This window comes from Juglans regia, chromosome 1 (assembly GCF_001411555.2).
Source record: "Juglans regia cultivar Chandler chromosome 1, Walnut 2.0, whole genome shotgun sequence".
NCBI classification, from domain to species: domain Eukaryota; kingdom Viridiplantae; phylum Streptophyta; class Magnoliopsida; order Fagales; family Juglandaceae; genus Juglans; species Juglans regia.
The window spans coordinates 22,515,800-22,528,845 of record NC_049901.1 but is presented as its reverse complement, the minus strand read 5'-3'; the positions used below and the strand labels follow the sequence as shown (position 1 = coordinate 22,528,845).

At 40.9% G+C, this 13,046-nt stretch overlaps 1 long non-coding RNA gene across 1 annotated transcript; it reads left to right on the top strand.

The window, feature by feature from the left end:
• Window positions 1-4,192: 4,192 nt before the first annotated feature.
• Window positions 4,193-5,007, top strand: LOC109012255. Its single transcript, XR_004797579.1, has 3 exons — window positions 4,193-4,233; window positions 4,356-4,378; window positions 4,971-5,007. It is a non-coding gene; the product is annotated as an uncharacterized LOC109012255 (long non-coding RNA).
• The last annotated feature ends 8,039 nt before the right edge of the window (window positions 5,008-13,046 follow it).

The window sequence follows — 13,046 nt, the reverse complement described above, 5'->3', positions numbered from 1 at the left end:
CTAGTTCGGATCAAGGGCAATGGAAAAAGAGAAATGAGGGGAGCAGTTCAAGTCAGAGGCAGATACAGGGAAATCATACACCTAACCCTTGTAAGTTCTGTAACCGCATACACCATGGAGAGTGCAGGAAGGAAGTGGGTTCATGTTTCAAATGCGGTAAGGATGGACATTTCATTAGAGAATGTCCATTGCTCGCGGAGAACAACAGAAGGCCCAACCCACCCCAAAACTTTAGGCCGAATAATCAAGGCAACAATCAGCGGAGGACTGTACCTGCTCGGGTATTTGCTTTGACACCGGGAGAAGCTGAGGACAAGGATGATGTCATCACAGGTATAATTCTCTAACCATCTCTTAAAAATTTCTTTGTTGAGAATTAAGGAATATTTGTCTTATTAACTCTTTGGATTATATGACGTAACCAGGAATTGTTCCCTTATTCCTCAATAAGGCTATTGTTTTATTTGACTCGGGGGCTACCCACTCATTTATTTCTATGGATTATGTTAAGTTGTGCCCCATTGTTGCTGATGAGATGGACTACAATTTGAGGGTCTCTACCCCAATTGGTGATTTAGTGACTTGTAACAAGATTTTACTCAAGTGTCCAATAACTATTAGCGGGAAGGAAATGCCAGCTAACCTGATAGTCTTTCCTATGACTGGGTTTGATGTAATTTTGGGGATGGATTGGTTAACTTCCAGTTATGCTAGTATTGATTGTTTTAAAAGGGAAGTGGTGTTCAAGTTTCCGGAAGAGGAGAAACTTCGGTTTATGGGTTCTAGAGTGCGTACCTCTCCATCAGTTATTTCTGCTTTTCAGGTTGACAAGCTATTACGTGATGGGTGTCAAGGGTTTTTGGCCTTTGTGGTGGATGAACCAAAGGAAGAATTGAAACTTGAAGAGATTCCTATTGTGAGGGAATATCCAGAAGCTTTTCCTGAAGATTTGTCTGGATTACCGCCTGAGCGGGAGGTAGAGTTTGCTATTGAATTAGCACCAGGCACAGCGCCTCTTTCCAAAGCCCCTTATCGAATGGCGCCATCAGAGTTAGTCGAGCTTAAAGAACAATTGCAAGACTTGTTAGACAAAGGTTTCATTAGACCTAGTGTGTCACCTTGGGGAGCTCCAGTCTTGTTTGTGAAGAAGAAGGATGGGACAATGAGGATGTGTATAGACTACAGGGAACTGAATCGAGTGACCATAAAGAATAAATATCCGTTACCCCGCATCGATGATTTATTTGATCAGCTGCAAGGTGCGCAGGTGTTTTCTAAAATTGATCTCAGATCGGGTTATCATCAATTAAAAATCAAGGCGGAGGATGTGCCTAAGACAGCTTTCAGGACCAGGTATGGCCACTATGAATTTTTAGTCATGCCTTTTGGTTTAACCAACGCCCCAGCAGTATTTATGGACTTGATGAATCGAGTATTTCATGAGTTTCTAGATAAATTTGTAGTGGTGTTTATTGATGATATATTAATCTACTCCAAGAGCAAAGCCGAACATGAAGACCATCTGAGACAAGTACTAAGGACACTCAGGGATAAGAAATTATTTGCCAAGTTGAAAAAGTGTGAATTTTGGCTTGAGTCTATTGCATTTTTGGGACATGTAGTCTCAAGGGATGGCATTTTTGTAGACCCCGGGAAGATTGAAGCAATAGTTAACTGGACTCAACCAACCAATGTGCATGAAGTTAGGAGTTTCTTGGGTTTGGCTGGTTATTACCGTCGATTTATAGACAATTTCTCAAAAATAGCGGTTCCCCTTACCGCCCTCACAAGGAAGAACAACAAGTACGTTTGGACTGAAAAATGTGAGGAAAGCTTCCAGGAATTGAAGAAGAGATTGGTGACAGCTCCAGTTCTAACAGTCCCTAGCGAAAGAGGAGGATTTGTAGTTTACAGTGATGCTTCGCGTTTGGGTTTGGGATGTGTATTGATGCAGCATGGGAAAGTAATAGCATACGCTTCTCGGCAGCTGAAGACATATGAACAAAATTACCCAACACATGATTTGGAGTTGGCCGCCGTTGTCTTTGCACTTAAAATCTGGAGGCATTATTTATATGGTGAAAGGTGCGAAATCTACACGGATCACAAGAGTTTGAAATACTTCTTCACTCAGAAAGAACTGAATATGAGACAGAGGAGATGGCTCGAACTAGTCAAGGACTATGACTGCAACATTAACTACCATCCAGGCAAAGCTAATGTTGTAGCTGATGCACTTAGCAGGAAGCCAGTGGGACCAGTAATTGCAACTCTTACCACTCAGCCCCACTTATTAATGGACTTGGAAAGAGCCAATATTGAAATAGTCGTGGGTGACCAGCAGGCATTAATAGCCAGTTTAGTAGTTCGACCAGCTTTGATTGACAGAATCAGGCTCGCCCAAAAAGAAGATTCTAAGTTGGCAAGATTAATTGAAGAAGTAGAAAAAGGGGATAAACCTGAGTTTAATGTTTCTGAAGATGGAGTATTAAGGTTTGGAAACAGATGTTGTGTGCCAGATAGTGTTGTAATAAAAAGACTTATCCTTGAGGAAGCGCACCGCTCCCCTTACACAGTGTACCCGGGTAGTACGAAAATGTATCGAGATTTGAAAGAGTCTTTTTGGTGGGAGGGCATGAAGAGAGAGATTGCTCAATTTGTGGCACAGTGCTTAACATGTCAACAGGTGAAAGTAGAACATCAACGACCAGCAGGGTTATTGCAACCACTTCAGATTCCAGAATGGAAATGGGAGCATATTTCTATGGACTTTGTTACAAGTCTTCTCGGGCACCGACCGGACAAGATGCAATTTGGGTGATAGTAGACCGTTTGACGAAGACAGCTCATTTTGTGCCTATCAAAGTTTCTTATAAGTTGGAGAAACTAGCCGAGCTTTATATACAGGAAATAGTGAGGTTGCATGGGCTACCTGTGTCCATTGTGTCGGATAGGGATCCGCGTTTCACTTCGAAATTTTGGCGAAGCTTACAAGAGGCCATGGGCACTAAGTTAAATTTCAGCACGGCGTTTCACCCACAAACAGATGGTCAGTCGGAAAGGACCATTCAAATTTTGGAAGACATGTTGAGAGCTTGTATGCTGGATTTTAAGGGGACTTGGATTCGACACTTGCCTTTGGTCGAGTTTGCTTATAATAACAGTTATCAGGCTAGTATTGAGATGGCACCTTATGAAGCACTTTATGGTAGGAAGTGTAGATCTCCGTTATATTGGGACGAAGTGGGTGAAAGACAAATTTTGGGTGCAGAAATCATACAGAAGACAACAGAGAAGATTGAGACCATTCGAGCTAGAATGAGAGCAGCTCAGAGTCGACAGAAGAGTTATGCAGATAACCGTCGTCGCCAATTAGAGTTTGAGGTTGGGGATAAGGTGTTCTTGAGGATTGCACCCATGAGAGGGGTTATGAGGTTTGGGAAGAAGGGTAAGTTGAGCCCTAGGTACATCGGACCATTTGAGATTCTTGATCGGATTGGACCAGTGGCTTACAGAGTAGCCCTACCACCCACACTCTCAGGTGTACACAATGTTTTTCATGTATCTATGCTGAGGAAGTATGTTCCTGATCCCACTCACGTTATTGATTACGAGCCCCTTCAATTTCAGGAAGATCTGACTTATACAGAAGAGCCGTTGCGGATTGTAGAGAGAAAAGAACAAGTGTTACGTAATCGGACTATTCCATTGGTTAAGGTGGTATGGAATAATCATGCTATCAGTGAAGCCTCTTGGGAATTAGAAGAGGAAATGCAAGTCAAGTACCCGCAGTTGTTCGACGACGATCCTAATGACTTGTGACAAATTCCGGGGACGGAATTTCTTTAAGGGGGGGAGAATGTAATAACCGGGCTTAGGCCCAGCCCTTATTTTGGTCAGGAGGCACGAAGCCCAGCCCACGAGCATCTGTGTTAGTCTAACGGCGTCGTTTGGAGAGGGAATTATTTTCCTTTCTGCCGTGCACTGTTCTTCTTCCTCGTTGAGTCCCCTTTTGCGTCTGCGAGTTCCCCATTTCTCTCGTGCAACTGCTTCCCACGCCCACGCCCCACGATTTTATCTGCTGCGGTTCCACACGAGTGTCTTTCTCATCACTTTTCCGAATTAATCAGATCCTCTCTTGCGCGTTTTGGTGTTTTCACCTTGGCTGGTATTTTCTGGGCTGGTGTTTTCAGATTTTTTTTCCGTGGGTCTCAACTTTCTGGTTCTCCGAAGGTGAGCCATCGTCTCTCTTTCGTTCTACGTTTGTTTTTTTTTTTCTTCTTCTCGGGCTTAACCGTCCGCAACTCAAGCTTTTGGAACTGCAATTTATTTACTTATTTTTCTTTTCACTGCAGTGTCGTTCGGTCTCTTGAACAAGGTTTGGTATTTTCTTTTTCCTTCAATCCGGATTTATCACTTTCTATTTCCTGTTTTACTGGTTTTAATCGCACGGCTTATCTCCTTTTGGTGCTGCTGGGTTTGTTCACACGCACACACTCAGATTCTCAAACTTTCCTTGTGCAGGCCACTTTCTCTTTCACTAGGGATTTATGTGAACATTTTGGACGTGAATTTGCAGTGACCCATTCGAAGTGGTTTGGAGTTTTGGGAATTTTTCCTCTTGGGGTATGTTCCCCGAAGCTTTTGGTAGCTTTTGAATGATAGGTTGGACTGTGAAATGTAATGGAGTTACTGTTTTAGTGGTGGTTGAGTGTGGTGGAGATTTTATATTGAGGAGTATGATTTTTGGATGGATTTGTGAGACTGTTTTGGACTATTATTTGAGACTTTTTGATATAAAATGATGGCTGTTTTGGGTTATAAATGCGAATGATTTGAAGAGAAGGTTGTTCGGGTTTAATTGTTAGATAGTTATGGAGTTGTGAAGGGACTGTTTTGAATTATTATTCATTAAATAGCAGACTACTAGATTGGTTATTAAATGTTGGATATATGTTCTTTTTGTTTAGGTGGTGTTACTATTAGAGTTCCGGCTCAAGGTGTTGATAATACGAAGAAGTCAGGTAAGCGGGGTTCATATACTAGTTTTGCATAAAAGAAATAAAATGAGGTTGTCTTTGAAAATAAACGTGTTTGTTTTTTTAAAAGAAATGAGCTGAAAACAACCTCAGATGTTTATTCTGCATATGCATAAATTCAATATAAGAGAAAGTATTTTTCTGTCATGACTGGTGTAGACATGAGCTAGTTTTGTGTACTTTATTTCTGAACTATGTAAAAGAGCGAATATGAAAATCTGGAAGTTTTGTTATGAACAAATGAGGATATTTTGTTTATGTTTATCTCCAACATGTGAAATTATCTAAAGCTTTTCAGTGTTTTGTTTTGATATGATGTGTCATCTGAAAATCTTGGCATGAAGTTCTGATTCTGTATATGATTGTAATCGGATTTTCGATGAAATCCGTTCTGTTTCTGTAAAGGCCCAGCCACGGGTATAATGGTGGTTTATAACCCTACCACGGGGGTGAAACATGGAAAATGGCCCAGCCACGGGTATAATGGTGGTTTATAACCCTACCACGGGGGTGAAACATGGAATATGGCCCAGCCACGGGTATAATGGTGGTTTATAACCCTACCACGGGGGTTAAACATGGTATTGTCCCGATGTGATGCTAAGAGATGATTTAATTATAATGTTTCAGTTTGGGAATGCCAACGAAAGTTCTTTTTGGAATAAGTTTATTTTCTGAAAACTTCGCTCTAATGTTTTGTAAAAGTTTTGTTTCTGCATTCTGAAAGTAAATGTTTTGTTCGGCTTATCAAATGTTATAAATGCTCATGTTTACATGCTGGTATATGCTCCTTGCTTGCTGAGTTGTTGATAACTCACCCCGTTAATCTTCATAATATTTTAGATGACATCGATGGTTCAGCTGAGGATCAGTATTAGAGTCTATGGAGAAGATTAGCACTGATTTGTGGTTGGGTATCTCATGTTACTAGTATTGGTGTTAGAGACTAATTATTTTCTTAAGTTGCATCAATGGATTTAGACGGTTTATGGAGATTTATGTTAATGTTTTATTATTTCTAGTTGTTATTTGAGACAAGAAGAAGAGTTGATTTTATTTGGGTTATTTGGATTGAATATTGGATAAATGAACTTATTTGATGTGTTTACTTGAAGTATTTACGTTCGATTTGAGTTTTGGGAAAGTGGATATATTATTGATTTTGGGAGTACTCTAGCCTTGTTAGAGCTGATTATCAGGTTTTATGAGTTAACTCTCCGGACCCTCGGGGTCGGGGCGTTACATGGACTGTTCATCTTAGATCAATTTAATTTTAATCTCAGTTTAATATTTAAATATTTAACTCTCAAATCACTAAATTCATCTCAACTCAATACCTCTTTATATTCAGGATCCATGACTACCCATAACTTTTTATAAATACATTTAAATTTATTTAAGGTGGTCCTTACAAAATTTACTCTACGATTTCAACTCATTACTATTTATAAAGAACTCAATTCATCTCAATTCAACTTAACATTTAAACGGGACCTTAATATCTTGGTCAAGTAGAATGCGTCATGGCCCTTGGCTAAAATATATAAAGCTTCAAACCGTGGGCAAGATGGCATATCCATAAGGTTAAAACAAACCTCATTCATATTAGTGAAGAAGAGGTTCATCCAATGTGTCGAAGGATGTAACCACGCTCATTTGAAAATAAACGAAACTTCATTGAAAAGTGAGCTCCTAAATACTCATATAAACGGGATTGTACCTTCTTTTTTTTTTTATATATATTTTATTTAATTGATTCATGGAATGCTTGCCTCTTCTATAACGACTAGGGAACCCAATAACTTTTCAGAATTGGGATGTCATACCACTAATCTAACCTAATCCTCCATTTTTATAAACCTTTTTCACCACGAGTCGATTAACTATTTTTTTTTTCTTGAACCATAGATTGTCTTTTTACAGGAATTTAGGGAGGCTTAAATACATTGTATGTTTGTAGGATTGAGAGAGGTAAGAGCATCCGCATCTTCAAAGTGCATTAATTTAAATAATTTTATAGAAAGTCAACCCACATTGAATTGTTGAGTATTTAGAGTCTAGTTCACGCCGCTCAAGCGGAGCGTCTAGCCGCTCGAGCAAAAGCAAGTCAAAGAGATTCACTCGATAACCGCTCGACACTCAGCTCGAGCGGAGGGAAGTCAGAGAGCTTCGCTTGAGGAGCCGCTCAACACATGGCTCGAGCGATTGTGGGAAACAGGTTCGCTCAATGCGAACTCGACACGCCGCTCGAGCGAACATCACTAATTCTGCTGAGTTTAGGGTTTCCACCGCATAACATATAAATTGTTTATGATTTTGACTTGTACTGCATCAGAGTGAACAGTAGCAGTCCTACACTATTGTATTGTGATTCCTCAAGAAATAAAAATCCTCTGCAGCTCCCGTGGACTTAAGCAATTTGCCGAACCACATATATTGTGTGTCGTGTTCTTAATTGTGTTGCTTTTACTTTATTTGTCATCGTTGGTGTGTGTGCTTTGCATAGTATTTCACAACAACTGGTATCAGAGCCAAGGTACGATCTGAAAGAGAATGATGGCTGGAGATAAAGTGAACGCACCAGGGATCGAGAAGTTTGACGGCACTGATTTTGGGTACTGGAAGATGCAGATTGAGGATTATTTCTATGGGAAGAGGCTCCACCTTCCATTGTTGGGAAAGAAGCCGGAGAGCATGAATGATGCTGAGTGGACCCTGTTAGATCGACATGTTCTAGGTCTTGTTCGGCTGACCTTGTCCAGAACAGTGGCACACAATGTCAGAAGGAGAGAATCACGGTGGATCTCATTGCGACTTTATCAGGTATGTATGAAAAGTCGTCTGCGAATAATAAGGTGCACTTGATGAAGAAATTGTTCAATCTGAAGATGTTTGAAGGTATGTCTGTAGCCCAACACTTGAATGAATTCAATACGATCACAAATCAACTGTTTTTGTAGAGATTGAGTTTGATGATGAGATCAGAGCATTGATTTTGTTGGCATCGTTGCCAAATAGTTGAGAGTCCATGAGGATGGCTGTGAGTAGTTTTGCCGGTAAGGCAAAGCTGAACTACGATGACATACGTGACATGGTGCTTCCTGAAGAGGTACGTATGAGAGACTTGGGTGAGTTCTCAGGTTCAGGATCTGTCCTGATTGTTGACAATAGGGGCAGAGGACATGGCAGGTCAAGCTCCAAGAGCAGGGGAAATAGCAAGATGAGATCTGGGCAGCAGATCACGTGCTGGAGTTGTAGCAAGCCGGGCCACATCAAGAGAAACTGCAGGAATCAAGAAAGTTTTGATGATGATGCTGTGAATGTAGTGGCAGAAGAAATTCATGATGCCTTACTTCTTGCAGTGCACAGTCCGATTGATGATTGGGTGTTGGATTCAGGATCTTCGTTCCATAGCACTTCACATCGAGAAAGCATGCAGAATTATGTTGCTAGTGATTTTAGGAAAATGTATACGGCTGATGGAGAGACATTGGATGTAGTGGGAGTGGGTGATGTGCACATTACACTTCCAAACAGGAGCGTGTGGACTTTATAGCAAGTCAGACATGTTCCAAATCTGAAGAAAAACCTGATCTCTGTGGGACAGCTTGATGACAGCGGTTTTGCAGTAGCGCTCTTTGGAGGGGCTTGGAAGATCACTAAGGGTACGCTGGTCCTAGCGCATGGTAAGAGATCTAATTCTTTGTATTTGACATCAGGATCCAGTGATGTGCAGGAAAATACAAGAGTGCAAAAAGGCAGGCTTGATTGTGCTAAACATGTGAGGAAGCCAAAGGGAGTCAGCTTTGTCGTGCCTCATGAAAGCCTAGGAAAGTTGGCTAAGGTTGCCAAGATCGGTTCGAGACCGGATACTCCTAGTGCAGTGGGAGTTGTGAGTCGCTCTAAAGGAGATGTATGTGAAAGACTGAAGTTGGGCTTGACTGAAGTTGGTCTTCTAGCATGAAGACAGGAGCTGTGAGTTGCAGAGGTGGAGGATATCATGTTTGAGGCAGAGAGCAACAATGTGGGTGTACCAGTCTCCAAGTGGGAGAATTATTGAGTATTTAGAGTCTGGTTCACGCCGCTCGAGCCGAGCGTCTAGCCGCTCTAGCAAAAGCAAGTCAGAGAGTTTCGCTCGATAACCGCTCGACACTCAGCTCGAGCGAAGGGAAGTCAGAGAGCTTCGCTTGAGGAGCCGCTCGACACATGGCTCGAGCGATTGCGGGAAATAGGTTCGCTCGATGCAGGCTCGACAAGCCGCTCGAGCGAACATCACTAATTCTGCTGAGTTTAGGGTTTCCGCCGCATAACATATAAATTGTTTATGATTTTGACTTGTACTGCATCAGAGTGAACAGTAGCAGTCCTACACTATTGTATTGTGATTCCTCAAGAAATAAAAATCATTTGCAGCTGCCGTGGACGTAGGCAATTTGTTGAACCACGTATATTGTGTGTCGTGTTCTTGATTGTGTTGCTTTTACTTTATTTGCCATCGTTGGTGTGTGTGCTTTGCATAGTATTTCACAACATGAATTAGCTAAGCCCATTTCAAATTAAATTTGATCTACAGTAATTTCATCTTTCTTTCCAAAGATGAAAAAAACTGTTTCAAGTCCAAACGAATTGTTTATTGTTTTCAGCTCCATCTCCCAAGATTTTTTCCTTTCTTCTTCTTCTCTCTCTCTCCCGCATCTCTTCTTTCTCTTCTTCTTCCATCTGTCTCTCACGTATCTGATTTCTTCTTCCCTCTTTCTCTCCCGCTATTTCTTCTTCTTCTTTTTTTCTCTCTCTGCTTTCTCTTCTTCTTCCCTCTCTCGCGTCTTTGCCTTCCTCTTCCTTCTTTCTCTTCTTCTAGATTTTTTTTGTTTTTTTTTTTCTCTTCTTTCTCTTCTTCTTTCCCTTTCTCTCCCGCGGCTAAAAAAGCTTCCATTTTGTCTCCAACACGGCACTGCAGTAGCTTCTCTCCAGCACGACAAGCAACTCGGTAAAATTCAAAACTTTGTTCTTGATTTTACTCTTGATTTTATTGTTTGGGTTTGATGTTGTTGATGTTGTTTGGGTTTGATTTTGTTTTCAGCAAGAGTTTTTCAATTTCTAGTCTTGATTTGAACACGATAGGGCTCAATTTTATTTCTTTTTTCTAGTTATGTTGCTTGTTTTCAGCAGCTGCTGTAAACTGTAGTGTTAGTTTGAACTCGTGTGTTAGTGTTTTGACAAAAAAGAAAAAAAAATAGTATGGGCATTTTGTATGTAGTAGCAGACTAGCAGTTCTGGTTGGAGATGATGGTTTTAGATTGGGTCTATGTAAAGGTGCCTCTATGCTCCTATATGGCTCTAAGGAAATAGCTAGGCAAAATCAAAAAATGTCTCATACTTCAGTACTTAATAGTTTTCACACAGGTCAAAGGATACATATATAGGGACTTTAGGTAGGCTTATTTGAATATAGACAGATTTATCTTTGTTGATGATTATACATAAGTTTTTCTTTTACATATAGACATAGAGGATATATTCTGTATTACTCTTCTGCATAATGGCTCATGTAAATCTGTCTATATTCAAAGTTCTTATTTTTATTTTTTGTGGAGGCAAGGGGGAAGATGAGGATAGTGAATACGATGGTGTTGTATTAGAGTCATTTATAGATAGCAGAAAATTTGGAATGAGACAATGTCAATGAAAAAAAGGATAAGTAGGATTACTATGTTTTAAGATTCTTAATAAGGTAGGAGTTGAAGGTCCCATCCCTATCAGCACAATGCTAATTTTCTATGGCAGCACCTTTATTTATTGCCCTCCTCATTGGACTTGACAAGCATTTGGAAGGGAAAAAAATAACATATATGAGATAGCCTTATACGTTTGACAGGTAGTCAAAAGGGTGTTTTAAAAAAAAAATAGTTTGTATGTGGTTGTTGTTTGTATGTGGCTGCTGTTTCAATATCACTGTATTTGTAGGTTGTTAATTTCATTTGTTGGGTTATCATAGATATTGCATATTTGTATGTGGCTGTTGTTTCAATAGCACTATCTTTGCCCGAGATTGTATCCTATATGCATGCTTTACTGTTGGGTTATCACATTTGATGTTGCATATTTGTATGTGGCTACTGCCCGAGACTTCTATTGTAGGTTCTTAATTTCACTTGAGATTGTGGCTGCTGTTTCAATAGTACTGTTTATGAGTCTAGTCCTGATTTTTGGATAATATACTCGAATCAAGGATGTATACCACATTTGATGAAGATCCCTTCTTTACCACTCTATTGCAAAGTGGTGAACAAGGTATATCCAGTACCCTAATGACTAGTAGCCATGAGAATATTAGACTCCAAGCAACACAATTGGAAGGTGAAAAAAGGCCACCTAGTAAGAAACGCAACGAGGTGTGTCTTTCACCCTAGAGGAGGACAATCTCCTCGTGTCGGCTTGGCTCAATATTATCATGGATGTTATACGGGGGACAAATAAAAAATACTCTCAAATGTGGGAGAGAATTAGCAATTATTACAATGAGCATAAAAAACCTAGCATGACAAATCGTTCAGGAGGTCATTAACTAATCGATGGTTGGTGATCCAAAAATGCACAAATAAATTTTGTGCTGCTATGGCTCAAGTAGAATCTTTGCATCCAAGTGGTGCGACAGAGCAGGATATGTGGCGCCCCCGACCCCCATGTAAGGAAACACGGGAATCGAGACGCCAGGATGATGACAACACGGTCACACATCCCAACGAAACGTGCCCAAGTGTGTGTACAAGCGACAGTGTACAAAAAACAACGCAGCGGATTAGTCATCTAAGTACCAGAATTTAAATACAAGTAAACATCAGTAAAAGGGTTTACAAAATTATACAGTCATCCCAAAATAAAGTTTAACACATGTCCCAAAATACAAATAAGTAAAATAGAATAACACAGCCAGTGATCCCAGATCACTCTCACCATGGAGCCAAAACCTAAGACTCATCATCCTCATCTGCATCAAAAGCTACGATACCATAAAACGGTACCGCAGGTAAGTATAACCCAAAATAATAACGTAATATAAATGCATTAAATACGACCAACATGCATGTATAAAAAAGAATATACATCTCTCTCAAAACATCATTTTTCCCGAAAATGATAATTTTCCAACACACGCCAAAATCTCATTTTTAGCCAAGACATATAATCCAACATTTTTCTAGAAAATAATTTACACAAAACTCAACAATTTATCGGACACTGTAGGCGAGACTCACAGGCGGGACTCTACCACTATCCCTGCTTACCACCATCCCTACCGCGTGCACCGTAGGCGGGAATCACAGGCGGGACACAACCACCATCCCTGCTTACCACCATCCCTACCGCGTGCACCGTAGGCGGGAATCACAGGCGGGACTCTACCACCGTCCCTGCTTACCACCATCCCTACAGTTCCTTTCCACACAATATATACATAACAGAGCACTATAGGCGGGAATCACAGGCGGGACTCTACCACCATCCCTACTGCGTGCACCGTAGGCGGGAATCACAGGCAGGACACAACCACCATCCCTGCTTACCACCATCCCTACCGCGTGCACTGTAGGCGGGAATCACAGGCGGGACTCTACCACCATCCCTGCTTACCACCATCCCTACTGCCTGCACCGTAGGCGGGAATCACAGGCGGGACACAACTACCATCCCTGCTTACCACCATTCCTACCGCGTGCACCGTAGGCGGGAATCACAGGCGGGACTCTACCACCGTCCCTGCTTACCACCATCCCTACAGTCTCTTTCCATTTTTTTTCTCAAATCAATCAATCCAAACAAATCCAATTTCTCACACATGAAATCATAACTTTTCCAAATCACACATGCACATGAATGCAATACACGAAAACCCAGTTTTCTTTACAAACATGATCATGCATGAAATATTGATATGCACATGTACCAACACAAATCCACATTCCTCAATAACCAATAACCAATCCAATCAAACCAACCCAAACAACT